At 35.2% G+C, this 16,028-nt stretch overlaps 1 long non-coding RNA gene across 1 annotated transcript; it reads right to left on the minus strand.

The window, feature by feature from the left end:
- Positions 1-4,785, minus strand: LOC126823769 (uncharacterized). The gene is made up of 8 exons (XR_008788588.1): positions 4,622-4,785; positions 4,224-4,334; positions 3,512-3,592; positions 2,934-3,101; positions 2,333-2,525; positions 1,781-1,870; positions 1,285-1,379; positions 1-958 (listed from the first exon to the last, which is right to left on the minus strand). It is a non-coding gene; the product is annotated as an uncharacterized LOC126823769 (long non-coding RNA).
- Between the last annotated feature and the right edge of the window lie 11,243 nt (positions 4,786-16,028).

The raw sequence follows: 16,028 nt of genomic DNA on the forward strand, positions 1-16,028 counted from the left end.
TAATTTAATAAGATCTGATTTATTATATACAAATAAATAGGAATAATATTTAAACACTGGACTGGTTTATTCTGTACAGTGGTCACATTATTTTAGATACATTTCAATCCTGTTAGTAAACTAGAAATTTGCTAGGTTCAATCTGTCCGTAGTCAGGATGCGTGTCATGCAAGACGAGTACGCGGCAGATAAAATCCTTTGCCCCTTTTACTATTTTACGCACCGTTGGGGATACATGTATTTCCTCTTTTTGGTGAGTTGGACTCTTATTTGCGTTGTTGTGGAGTAACATAAAAGGACATTTGACACACAGGTAACTCTGAGAATAAATATCTGCCCTGAATTATGGCCATATTCAAAATTTTATATACTAGTTTGTAATATGACTCTAACCCGTTCTATACCTGTCACACACACGAAGTCTAAATAAACATTTTCGTTTTGATTAAATATAAAAATAATTTATGCTTCTCAAAATTCTCGAAGTATACTTGGTGTTATCGACTAAAATCAATCATCGATTTTGAACTTAAAATATCAGTCAGTTAGCTTCGTCTCTGTTCTCATGTGGTGCTAACTATAGACAGTCAGTTTAGCCTACGATTGACAATGTGATAACTTATAACAATCAGCAATACACGTATATACATGAAACAATGATGGTAATCAACGACTTTTACTTATTTTACTATTCAACATCTTTACATAAATCGAGTTGACATATGTTCATGGTTGCGGAGTGACCGGTGTGACACAAAATATTTACAATAAGTAATACACACATACAAATGGAAAAATGGCGGTAATCAACTATAAATTTAAAAAATAATAATTATATTACTATTGAAGATCTTTACATAAATCTGGATGTCCTATTTGTGCTGTTTTTAACGAACATAATGAACTAGTTTTACAACTTCCTTTACATGGTCCATTGGCAGCCAACTTGTACCGGTATCTGAAGGAATAATAAACATATAAAAATGAGGGAGGGTGGGGGTGGATTAACGCCCAATCGACACAACATATAACAGAAATAAACATCCAGTCTTCCGCCAATTGTAAATGGTTTCCTTTCTGTTTATTTCTTATTATTCTTATCTGTTTAGATATGGGATTTCTGGCATTAACAGGTATTCTCCCTTGAATTATCCCCAAGTACTCCATTTCCGCATATATCTACTTTTCTATAATTTTCCTAATTCTGTACAATTTAATTGCAAATTAATACAAATATTTAAATGAATCAAAATTAGTTTTATTAGATTTATTTAGCCAACTTACTTATCGAACTTCTGGAAGAGCGCGTCATCATCTTTCATTCTATAGATTAGATCATTCCAGTCAGATGGATATAAACTTCCCATGTTATAGTCATCCTGAAATGAAACAAATTTTATCAGGTGATATGGATTTTCTTTTAAAAACATCTCTTTGTGCTATTAATTTACGCAAGAATTGATTAGTTTCTTTTATATCCAAATAGATTTTATTATTATTACAAGAATTGGCATTATGATTGAACGGGAGATAACTCTTGTCTAAGGGAGATAATTAGTATGATACGCAGTATAATAAGTTGTTTTCATATGTTATGAACTGATTTTGTTTAAAAGAGGTAGACATTAACAAAATCAAATCAAATGCCGGTCTTGTATAAATGTTTACTACGCTTATATATAGATCAACGTTATTTCAGGGGAATAAATCACGCTAAAGGGAGATAATCAAACTAAATTCAACGCTAGTATTAAAATCACTACAGATTCTGATTGAATACCTTGGCTGAATATTCTTTCATCCACACTGGTGTGGTCTTGACCGTTAATTCACTGATATCAGCCACATAATTCTCAAAATCTAATATAGCCTGAAAAATATAATTAAAACTTTGAACAAAATAGTCGAAAGACATAGACCTATGTATAAGACCTTTACGGTCTTGAGTGGAACCGCGTCGGAAAATCTCGATGAACTTTCTAGGCCAACGCAGGGATCGAGCACGGAGCAACCCTGGCTCTGTATCTCATAAAACTACTTCATAGCTTTCAAATATATTTCCACAATAATGGTTGTGTCTGGGAAATAATGATTTACAGGTAGCTGTATAGGTTGAACAAATGTACATCACAAATGCAACCTGTGTGCACTCGTGAAAAAGAGAAGTGGCCTTCAGGTGTTTCAGAAAGGATAAGCATACCGTAGTACATCGTATATAAAACCCGTCACCACTAATACTGTAAGCAGAACAATAACTTTGACTTCAATTTCATTCAAAATGACGAACTCTCTATGGAATAAGATCTGGCCGGGAGATAATAAGAATACGTACCCAGGAACTTCCTGTATAATTACCATCAATGGTATAAATTCTAAATCCTGGGTTTAAATTACTGTATGTAGTACCACTTCCGGCAACAAACCCTGTACTGATTGGTCGAGTAAAATTGACTTCATCATAAAATACAGTGAAGAAATCATCATGACTATGGCCGTTAAAATGGGCCTGTATTATACCTTCGTATCTACAATAAATATACCACATCATAATTAATCTATTGAAATATTATACAGGATATGACAAGAACTAAGTATATACGAATTCCTGTCAGACAGGGAATGGGGTTTAACGTCCGCTCAACACAAACCGGGACTAACATGGAACAATTTTATTTCAATAATTCGATTGTCACGTACCAGTGGATGATCAAAATCAACTTCTTGACTCCGTGCATGACAGATTTAAAGCCAAGACCAATCTTCCACCCAATCCCCATAGATACCAAATAAACTACTCGTACAATGTATATAATGTAGCATTGGCATGCATCGAGGACTGCTAATTCCGGCCGCCCTTTATAGGGCATGGACGAGGGAGAAGACGGTCTTCGTAGCACGTGATCGAAACAAATGTGTTAATATGAAAGAATTACCTGTTGACAATTTTAAAGAAATTCAAGTTCCATGGTTTAATACCAGTACTTGCAGTCGGATGATGCATCAATATGTGAACTTTTTCATTGTTATTCTCTGCTTCCTGTAATTCATCAGCCAACCATTGTAACTGATCTGCTGGATCTGTATTGTTGACTAATAACCACCTAAATAACAAATACACGTGTTACTACTTAATAACCACCTAAATAACAAATACACGTGTTATTACCCAATAACCACCTAAATAACAAATACACGTCTCGTGGACTAATTTTCACCTAAATAAAAGAATACACGTGTTATTACTCAATAGCCTCCTAAATAACAAATACGCGTCTCGTGGATTAATGTCTACCTAAATAACAAATACACATTATGTTGACTGGCAACCACCTAAATAACAAATACACATTATGTTGACTGGCAACAACCTAAATAACAAATACACGTCTCATGGACTAATATCCAAATACACATAATACGACCCAATAAACAACAAATAGACGCAGCGTTGACCAATGTCCACCATAATAATAAATACACACAATGCACATAGTAACAAACATTGACTTACCAGTTATCTGTCGTACCTAGATTTGAATTGATGGAAATAATTCTTAAACCAGGTAATGGTGAAACTGAATAAAATCCGCCCCTAAAATATACAGTTTATATACAATCATTCCCTCCAAAATAACCATTTTGAGGTAAAAATAAAAAAAAATACTTTAAAAAAATATACCTAATTACTTTACATATTAAGATGAACATAAATATTATGATGTTCAATATAACCCAATCTAATTAAAATACAGATCTATATTTCGTTTCTTTTTTTATACTTTCGATGGCCTACACTACATAAAATTCTGACAAGTTGTAGTGGGAGTTCACGTCAGGGGTCAAACGAGCAGCTTTTGACCCCATGACGTCAAATATTGATTAATCAACCAGCTGTGACGTTTCTAATGCTTTACCCACATTTCCGTGGATGGCATGCCAAGAAGGCGCCGTTACAGATGGTTTCATTGGCTAATCCTGTTATATAACAACTCTTCCAGATTCTAGTGTAGTACAGACAAATAAAACGAAATTTTGAACTATAAAAAACGAAACGAAATAGGATCTGTGTTTTAATCAGATTGAAAACAACCAAGTATTGAATCAATTAAAACAAAGGCTTTAGCGAGAGAGTATAATAATATAGTCAAATCATAGATATTTGCAAGTTATTATAATAACTAAGACTTATGAATTTGTGAAATGATATCTAATATTGTGCCCACCTTAAGATGGTGTCTATAGTATCCATGGGCATCCATTTTGTCCAGACTTCCGCGAAAGCTCCGTACAGCCAATCTTGTGATAAATTCCCAGTAACAAAAGGTGGAGCATATCTGGAAATAAATTTCTGGGATTAGTGAAATAAACAAAAAAGAAAATTCACGTCATTGGTTTTATACCCCATTCCGTACAATAATAATAATAATAATAATAATGTAAAAAATAATAAAGAAAAAACAAAATAAGAAAAAATAAATAAATAATAAATACAATTTGGAAAAGGATTAACGGAATTACTTGATGTGATCAAGGGAGGTAATTCGGTGTTTTGAAATCTAAAATTTAATTTTCGTCTTTTTACTTCTAAATTAATGGAACTGTTACCAGTTAAGCTACTTACATATTACACGGAGAACTCTCGTGATTACCAGCAGCAAAATAGACAGGTTTATCCGGTAGGTAGCGCTCTAATGCTGATTGAAATACCCGGATTCTCGCCAACTGATCTACTCTCGTCTGGTTCCATATATTATGAGCGGGGATATCGCCGGTGAAGTAAATAATATCAAACTAGAATTACAAAGAAAGATGTTGTCGCTATTCAAGAAGATAATAGAGGGAATACGCATTTCAAGAAATAAGGCAATATTGGCAAGGCCTCCGCATGTCCATATTCCTGAAGCAATGATCCGAGAAATCCATCACTGATCATTGCTGGATTGGCTTCTGAAACTTGAGCTTTTGAGGGAGTGTCTCTATTCTTCCCGTTCAATCGAATCTATCTCAAGTACAGCAATATGACAGCCCTTCGTTTAATCTGGAGTCTGCCCTAAAACTTTGGACATTGATTTAAGGTATAAAAACAAAAACGGAGAAATTATTGTTCGTCTCCAAACAGTATTGTTTACATTGTTGCCGTTTTGATAACCTCGTTTGTCACGCAATTAGTTTTTTTGCAATATTCTGGTATGCACTGGTTAATTGGGCGTAATAAAATCGTGAAACATTACGTTATGTAAACATATTTGGTCCAATTTAAAGCGTAATGATATTGTTACGCAGTTAGCTATTGGTTGTTAATCGGACTATTGACCAGTTATAATTTGGAACAGAAATTTACTTCCATTAACGAAACCCTGCGAGGAGTATGCCGCATGTCTAGTGTATAGATCTAGAAAGAATTAAAACTAGCTCAATATAAATGTATGTTGTAATATAAGTTACGTTGTTTTTCGAATTAAAACATTCTTTGAGTTTTGTAGCTATGTAGTTATTCAGGGAACTTTCTTGTGGTCAATGTAATATGAAGTTGTGGGTATGGGGAGGGGGGGGGGGGGCGGTAATAAAATAAAGTTTTAATAAATAATTACTTTGTTTTTAATTGATTCTAGATATTCCATCATACTATAAAACGTTCTTGGTGCCAGATCGCAATGTCTATAGTCACCCCAATATCCAGCCCCTTTATGACCAGCTTCTACAATAATAACATTAATACATTTATTATAATATGAAATGAAATGGAATAGAGTTTAACGTCCTACTGTTTATTATAATAACCAACAAAAGTATATTAATACTTATATCGCAATATCCAGTCCCATTATGACCAGACTCTACACTATTACATTATAAGGCTACAATAACCAGCCCCTTTGAACTCACGACCAGATTGAACTCACGACTTTGTATATATGACAGACCTTGCGATCTACAACCTGTGTGTCGAACCCCTTTGACACCCAAATCCCAGTCAACAGGACTAATACAAAACTATTTCTGTTGTATATAAAAGGTAAGGAAATGTCTACTATACCTGGTGGTCCATCATTAACTCTACAACATAACGGTTCGTGACAATCAGCGCTACTATTATATTTATACTCTAAATCTAGATGCATATCTGTTAGTTGTAGAATACGAATGGTAGGCAAACCTGGCTAAAATAATCATACAATCATAATAAATTAACATATTTACAATGGAATGGGGTTTAACGTCTGGTCAACATTTTCCCTGTGTTATAGTGAGACGCAATCTGATTAAAACACAGATCATATTTCGTTTCGGTTTTTAAAGTTCAAAATTTCGTTTTACTTGTCTTTACTACACTAGTCGAGGCCATCAGAAGAATAAAAAAACGAAACGAAATATAGATCTGTATTTTAATATCGTAAATTAATATTTTTTTCTACAATTGATATTAATGCCGACGTGAAGTATTCTCGGGGTTAATACCTAAATAATATAAACCCATATTTTGGTTAATTAATTAAGTACATTTGAAGCCCGACTTCTTCCATCATTGGAATCCCCAGTGGTCGCATTCCGTTCTACTCCACTATACCCCGGTGATCACTTATGTGTATTCCCGTATTCAAATTATCTGCGCTTGATCGTAGCTTGATTCTACGAACCAATCAAAAACAGTTTACAAACCAGTCTTAGCCTCATTTTTTACGTTCACAACAATATGGCGGCTTGTTCGTTCGATTATGAGAAAGTTGCACGAAATTTAATATAGAAGAAGTGACATGCACAAAAACATGGTGAAAAGGTTTTTTGTTGTCAGTTCTTGTGTCTTCAACGATTTTTTTTTGATTGGTCGATAACAATAGCACAATTATCGAGGGCAGATAATTTGAATACGTGTCCCCCCATGGATGAGAGAGAGAGAGAAATTGGGTTTAACGTCCATTAGACACAAACTAGTTCATTTCGGGACTAACATATGGTTTAATTTTATTTCAATAATTCGCTTGCGCGTAGGGGTCTTTAGCAGTGGGAGGAAACCGGAGGACCCGGAGAAAACCCACGAGGTTGGATAAGCAACCCTACTCCTTGTCACATACAACCGGGGATTCGAAACCACGCCAGTTGACTCAGTGACAGGCCTTATGATGCCTCCTAATGGATGAACACAGGGGTTAGTGTAATAGAACGGAATGGGACCACTCCTCTAATTACACCAACCAATTACACCAATTAAATGATTATAAATATCAACGCACAAACAAAGAGAAAAGGTGGTTTTTTTATCTAAGGTATAAGATAGGCTACAATGACAATCTATATATAATCAAGCAGTCATTGAATCGACATAACTCATCATGATAAAATTAATGATTGATTATGAATGTGATTGAAGGTGAAAATGCAGGTACCTAATTGACCGATTTAACTTTGAAGAGAATCTCACTGTATTGGCCATAGAAAACGTCTGGGCTACTGAAACATTGCTCTCGGTAGGAATTCTGAAACATTTCTCACGGTAGGAATTCTGAATATTAATCTCTCGGTTAACTTTGCCGTGTCATAATAAATATTTAAATTTTGTGTCAAAGCCTGATATCTAATCTTTCAATCAGTATAAAAGATAAGTTATTGATTTACACTTGTTGAGTCAGAAGATCGAACTGACCGATTTTATTTTACATCAGCCACAGGTGACTGTAAGCTACTAGAACAAAGCGTTCAGCTTTGTCAGCAAGGCTAAATTGGTGTAAAATGTTAAAGGGGCATTATGGAAGATTATATAAAGAGTTGACAGTTCTCACTATAATAGTTAAGAACTAGATAAGGTAAAGGCAATATGCTGAAAATTTCAGTTAAATTCCTCCACTCTGAACGGAGATATTAGAGTTTGAATTTTAGGCCTGGCCTCGATTATCATTACTAAAGTCGGTACGATATAAAAAAACATAGTCTCGATTATCCAGTTTTGGATTAAATCATCAATGAGCGTTGGGCAGCAAATCGGATTCAAATCTTGTGAAAATCCGACACACAAGATGGCATCGAGAGTTGATTAGGGTCTTTTCATGTTAATAAATGTCTAATTGATAGTTTATATAGTTTATATAACATTTCATAATGCATGTTTAATATGATATCTGATATTTCAAGAAAACAAACTTGAAGATGCATTATGTAAGATATTGATAAAGCGCTGACCGTTCTTGCTATAATAGATCCAATTAAAATAATTCAAAATTAATGTATTGAAAATTTCATTCAAAATACTTTATTCTGAGTGAAGTTATCACTGTCTGGAGTTTTAACAAAAAGTGACATAGATTATTGTTTATTACCGTAGCGAAGTTACTTGTTAATCAGGACTCAGCCTCGCTTCTCCTCTTTTAAATTAAATCATTAAATGGCGATCGTATTTCAATACATTTAAATCTCCGCCATCAGCTGGCTTAAAGAGTTGGTTATACAGACTTGTCATATTATATGAATAAATGTCTAAACAATAATTTATATAACATAGCAAATAAAAACCTACAAAAGACAGATTTAGCTGCTACATAATGCATCTTTAATGGTAATGTTTTGACTGGATATGGAATGGTAGAATTGGATATTAAAGCTTCAATAACGTAGATGAGTCTTATAGGTGACATTAAGAGCTTATTGACATTTTGTCTCTTTTGAACATAGAATTCTCTGTATACAGTACTTTTAATTTTCGCCAGCGACGCTTTGCCTCCGTCCTCTTTGAGTCTTTGTCAGTCTGATCAATTCAGATATAGTTTAAGAGATTTCATTATTATGCTTCCAGTGCGGATATGGGCATGTTTATCTAAAAGAAGTGACAGGGTGCAAATGAAATATCTAAATCACGGATGTGGACAATAAAGGTTTCAACAATGTCAAATTCTTTGCTTGATAAAGACGAGAGAATCCTCGTCGAAACGTCGCTGAAATAAACCCTTTAAGTAACTTGTATTCCATATAATTGTGTCATGTGTTAATCTCATCCAGATCTCATCGTCAAATATTTTATGGCGAAATTATTTCAGAGAAAATATTTACCGATTGTGTAAGATGATATAGAGACATGTCATATATTGCAAAAAAAATAAATAAACAGAGAATAAAGTAAAAAAAAAAATAATTGGTAGCCTTCAAATATCTATATCATGGATGTGGATAAGATGTTTGTGGATAAGTGTGTAATGAAATATATGTAGATGTAATGAAATGTATTCATGTGGATAATAGTGGAATGAAATATTTGTTTGTGGATAAGGGTGTAATGAAATATATGTATGTGGATAAATGTGTAATATATGTATGTGCATAGGGGTGTAATGAAATGCGGATAGGGAAATATATATATATATATATATATATATATATATGTGTGTGTGTGTGTGGGTGTGTGTGTGTGTGTGTGGATAAGGGTGAAATGAAGTATATATTTACCTTAGGAATTACTGGGGGCATGACTGGGGGTTTTGGTACAGAAGATAAAGTGATATTCCACGTTGTATTAGGATTAAATGGGCTACCGCACGTTTCATTTATAATCTGAGCACACACATCATCTGGGCTTAAAACAGTCATCTGTAGCACACCAAATATCGTATCCTATATTACAAATATAAAACATAAGATAAGTCATCTGTATAGCACACCACACGTCCAATCATCTGAAGCACACCACGCGCTCACTCATCTGTAGCACACCACACGCTCAATCATCTACAGCACACCACACGCTCAATCTTCTGTAGCACACCACACGTTCACTCATCTGTAGCACACCACATGTCCAATCTTCTGTAGCACACCACACGTTCAATCGCACACCACACGTTCAATCGCACACCACACGTTCAATCATCTGTAGCACACCACACGCCCAATCATCTGTAGCACACCATACGCCCAATCATCTGTAGCACACCACACGTTCACTCATATATGTATAGCACACCACACGCTGGAAATCGTTCAAACCCGTTGAAAAACAAACCACCCGATATTCTAAAGAGTCTATTAGAAACTTGGCATGATTTAAAGAACATTTGAGGGCCAAAGAAAGGTTTGTATTAGACAGATTTAGCTCTTACAATAGGCGTTTTTGTGAGTCGATTAGATTAGGTTTTGATTTGCTAGTACGATTTGGTATGATTTCGATTTGATTAGCTATGGTCCACAAATGTGAAATTTGATAATTACGATTTGGTAAGATGGCTGCCACCACGGACACCGATCAGAAAAAAAATTGTCTCTGCTAACATGACGAGGGGGGCGTGTGTTTCACGTGTAGTCCAAGTTACCTACAGATTACAGTGACACTGCTGGCACCCAGAGGGCCTAAAATTGCTTAGAGCCAGAGGTGATCTAACATTCTTGTGGACTATAAAGTTAACATTAAAGGAGCTAAATCGCTAACATTTGGGACCTAGAAATTGACAAAAGTGGGTCGCAATGCATATAATACTGTAATATGAATGTATATAAACTGATTTACATTCAATGGTTTCCGTTTTTACTCCAATTTCAAATCCGTTATGTTCGGCGAAATAAGCCAGCAGTCTCAAGCGAGTGCAAATTTCTAGCGTCTGGTTATTCCAGTTTACATACGCCGTTTGATTTGGTGCAATGTGTCTAGCCTCGTCCCTCGAGTCTCTTGATACAACTAGGTCTGAAGCGCATTATGGTACACGATTCGTGTACCAATGGTAAAATGTTTATTTTGTCTTAAATATTGGATATCAAAAGCCCATCTTTTCCCGTTAAGATCACAACATGAATGTTGATATAATTTGACAAATAAATCGTGTTTTCAATGTTGAAGATTTTGGATGATATTGAGTTAGAAACTTAGCTAATTTAAACACATCAAATGCGTTTTAAAAAAACATTTTTTATGGAGAAAAACAACAATAAGCATTAAAAATTACTTACGATGTCGAACATTCCGCCATTTTGAAAACGTCAAATCTAATCGCCTAAACACCTCCTGGGACGATTAGGTCGATTTGCCTAATCAGTTGAGTTAAATCATTTCACAAATGTAACGATTAGCATAATCAACTTGGTTCACAAATGCGTATAATAGCTAATCGGTCTAATCTAATCGGTTCACAAAAACGCCTATAATACATCTTTAACAACACTACCTTATATTGGTTGATTATAGCTTTACAAACTCTGGTATCCTCTATTTTAAAATGTGTACAGAAGAAGTTGCTGAGTTCTATTAGGGTTTTACTAGGTGCCTGTTGTTCCACTGCTGTGGCTAGTTGTCCGACTATAATCTTACAAACATCACAAGAGACATTGTTCTTCCAACTATCCGGATCATAAGCACGTCGTAGCTATAATATATAAACATATTATTATGTTATTTCACATAGTAGGTACAAAATTGTTATAACCATGTCGTAGCTATAAATATGTTATTTTACATAGTAAGTACGGGATCATTATAACCACGTCATAGATATAAGGTATAAACTTATGTAGCTATAAAATATTATGTAATTTTACATAGAAGATACAGGACCATAACTACATCGTAGCTATAATGGATAAACATATTATGTAATTTTACATTGTAAATGCAGGACTATAACTACATCGTAGCTATAATGGATAAACATATTATGTAATTTTACATAATAAATACAGGGCCATAACTACATCGTAGCTCAAATTTATAAACATATCATGTAATTTTACATGGTAAATGCAGGACTATAACTACATCGTAGCTATAATGGATAAACACATTATGTTATTTTACATGATAAATACAGGACCATAACTACATGGTAGCTACGATTTATAAACATTATGTTATTTTACATGGTAAATGCAGGACCATAACTACATCGCACCAACTGTCTAACATATTATGTTATTTTACATGGTAAATACAGGGTCATAACTACATCGTAGCTATAATTTATGAACATATTTATGTTATTTTACATGTTAAATACAGGACTATTACTACATCGTGCTATAATGGATAAACTGTCTCGGACATCATCGGAATTTAACCCCGGTCCTTAGGATAATTGTTTTTTACCTAACGGCGAAGATCCACCAAAGTACAATTTTTAAAATACTTACGTGTTCTTTGTTTCCATGGATACAAGTGAATAACAGAACAACAAATGTAGACAATGTCTGAAAATTCATTTTAATTTACGAACGGACCAGTCTCTATTAACTCACAGTTCAATAATATTAGCGAATTACTGAGTTATATACCGCCTACAGGTATAGCATCAGTGACGTGTTGATACAAGGTTAGCCGAATAACGGGCGTTTCATCAACAGTGACGTATTTATACAAGTTTGAGTGTTTCAGCATCAGTGACGTTTTGATACTCTGGTTGATCCGAATGACAAATGTTACCGATGCTGTACCACGTCACGGTATAAATACACGTGAAATCAGAGGCGTGAAGTCTGAGATCAAAAAGTGGCGCCTGTTCTCACTTCTACTCGACGTTGACGAATAATAACAATAAAATATTTTGATAAGATAAAGATGATGATGATGACCCCATTTATTAAAGGGACACTCCATTGACAAACTGATACCAACGAATGTCAATGGTTAATAATGAGGTAATAATCATCTTTGTAGTATGGAGGTATTTTCGCAAAAGACGGTTCTAGAGTTCCAGAGTTACTGCCCCTGGAGAAACTCATCGTTATGTTTTTCACAGATTTTCATCCAATTTTCAGAAGTAGCTAGTATTATGGTAAAGGTCTTCACTATCAATTTCTAGACTGTTAACCAGGGCCCTTATTCACGAAAACTTAAACTAAGTTACAACCGAAATTTTAAGAAATACTGCAACTTCATTGGATATATGCAAATTGATTTTACTGGTCAGCCAATCGAATTGCAGTATTTCTTAAAATTTCGATTGTATCTTAGTTTAAGTTTTCGTGAATAAGGGCCCCGGATTTTTGGACGAGTCATTAGAGTACGGATTAAGATTTGTATTTTAAAACATTTTAATGTTGTTGGACTAGGATTCTGGAGAAATTATTTTCAAAACTTCGAACATCAAAATGAGTACAAGTTTTTCACAATAATGAGGTAGCATGTGGTAGTATTTAGTAAATCGTCCTGACCCTTGTATTATGGTAAAGATGATTCCTATTCATTTCCGGATTTTTTTAGATCAAACTTACTGGTATGCTTTGACATGTGAAAAGGACACGGATTATCAACATTTGTTATAGAAATCTTGTAAATCCCCAAAAGGCTTCCATCCTAGGTCCTTATAGGCAAGGGTCCAGGGGCCGCAATAACCTGGAGAAAAGAGTACTTGCGGCTAAATTATTGGGGGGGGGGGCTAAAGCCCCCCAAAGCCTCCCCCCACTCCTCCGGACCTGACAGAACCACAGCAGGGGTCGAGTGCGGGAACTACAGGTTATAGAGCCAACGTCTTACTCCCTGAGCCACCGTTGCTCCCGGGGGAACATTTTCTTAATTGATATTTCTCTTCACGTGTAAATATAATGTAAAATGTAATGATAAATAATTGCGCTCTCTATTTCTATATCATGGGATGATATATCTAGGGTCAAAGTGTTACTGATAAATTATTGAACTAGCCAGGGAAAGTATAGAAAGATTATTTTGCGATGTTAATGGAATAAATTGGGTTTATAGAATAGATAACGTATTGTGTAACCCTGTCAATAACCTGTTGTTATTGTACATCGTAATAACATTTATTTATTACTCATCACTCGGGTATATATAAAATGTGAAGGCATGGGTTTTTTTTATAAATAATCTTAACCGATAGTCGGCGCGTGGCCGGCGTCGAGTTTCGACAAGGTACCAAGTTTGACTCAGCACCGTAAAGGAGCTAAACCTTTAACTCTATATATATTCCATAAAATTTGAAATTAGAAACACAAATTAAAATTTAGTATTGGTACATTTTAATAATATTGTTGTTATTGTTCTGCCGTGGAAATATGGGATCATAATATCCAATATTGAAGACATAACGAACATTATAAAATCAATACACGAGTCGTGTACTCCATGGTTTCAGACGACATTTGTAATGAATAAAGAAAACATATCCAATTTACAAACGACAAAATAATAATAAAAAACGTTTAGAATGGACTAAGCAGGCATAAACGACTGCCTTTCAATTTGGACTCTTCACGTATATTTCACCGAACATATTTGATTAGAAAATACAATAATAATTCTGAAAATTAAATGCAAGTCATTCTATATATATATATTTACACTCATATTATATTAATATTATGTGACCTCTTTTGACTATAATGGGGGTGGGGGTCACGGTGGCTAAGTGGGTAAGACGCTGGCTCGCTAGCCTGGAGGTCGAGTGTATGACCCCTGCATTGGCCAAGAAAGTTCATCCAGATTTTCCGGCGAAGTGCCCCCTTATCAGTGATGCAGATCGGAGGGCCTGACAAGGACAGCTGTCTAGTCGTTCGGATGGGACGAAAAACCGAGGTCCCGTGTACACATTGGCGTGCAGGTAAAAGATCCCTTGACAGTTTGAATTCGATACAAGAGTAGGTCGTAGTGACGCTGTCCGGGCAAAATTTTCCTCATAGCACACTGTATGGCGTATGGCCGTCTTCAATAGCCCAGTTCAGAGCAGAACAGTAGGACGTTAAAACCCATTTCATTTCGACTATCAGGAGGTTGAAAAGAATCGAGTCATACATTCTTTAAGTTTTTTTTGTTACACAATAAGCGACACGGGCTTGTGTTTAGGAAAGGAGCTGGTTTGTGTATTTACGGAGTATCGCCCTGGTTCTGCCAACGCCTAGTTCGGAACATACCAAGAAGCTGTAATGACGTGGGGGCGGCATGGCGTCATTTTAGTGAAGCCATTGACGCCATATTGGTTAACACCGTCTTTCTAATTCCATTGACGATATGTCGAGTTTCTCCGGGTAGACGTCTAATGTGACAAAAATGAATAAATATAGTATTATTGGGGATAAAATCCTTTTGCCTGCTAGTCAACAAAATAAAGGGCCCGAAATCCCATGACTTCTTGGCCTGAAGCCATTCTGCATTGTGTGACTATTTTCGGGCTATTCATTTAATTATTTTTTCGGGAATTGATACCTTTAAATTGACTAATGGGTAAAAAAAATGTTAAAATCAGTCTAATAAACAGCGCCTCATTATTATTATTATTATTTAATACATTTATATAGCGCATCTTTCACCAAAGTGTTCAGATGCGCTTAACAATAACAAAGTAAAATACAATTTATAATAAAAAGAAGTTCCTAAAAATTCAATTTATAATAAAAAAGAAGTTCCTAAAAAAACAGTTCCCAAAAATAAAAAAAGTAAGAAGAGAGAGACAATGTAAAAATGACATAAATTTTTTAAAACTTTTTTAGTTTAGCTTTATCCGTTTTCGGGGTGTAAATTTCTGTGAGTGCAACGAATTGAGTTTAGATGGGCATTGGGTTGAATTTATTTTGAAAAACGATATAATTAAGTTTGAGCACTTTAAGGTCGTTGTATTCATGGACTGAATTAGCACCCCCAAGATATAAGCCGGCGGCGCGCTTTGCGACTTCTGTCGACCGACATTACCGGCAGCGGCCCCGAGGAATCAAATTGGGAATTTTATCGGCCATTTCATTTCTGTTACCTCTCCCCCAAAATCTGGAATTCAGACGGGTACATCATAGTGTTATTTCGGCTCCAAAACCACAAAAATAATGCCATATTTTGGAATAGTTTCTTGTTGCTGCACTAACGGACCCGAATGACAGGAACATGCGTCCGTAAACGTCTAATTCCTCATAGCCTGGATGCCTTGTTTCGCGCCTACGGCGATCACAGGCACCCGGCTTCGATAACCGCGATGGAATTAGTTCGGGCATATTATTTCTTCATCCTTTTAAGCTGACCGGGGACGCGTGCCTAGGTCTAGATTCGAGAAATATTTGAAAATCATATATTTTTTATGTTGGAAAACAATACACAGCCTCATTGCGACACAAAATGAAGACAA

Source organism: Patella vulgata, chromosome 6 (assembly GCF_932274485.2).
Source record: "Patella vulgata chromosome 6, xgPatVulg1.2, whole genome shotgun sequence".
NCBI classification, from domain to species: Eukaryota; Metazoa; Mollusca; class Gastropoda; family Patellidae; genus Patella; species Patella vulgata.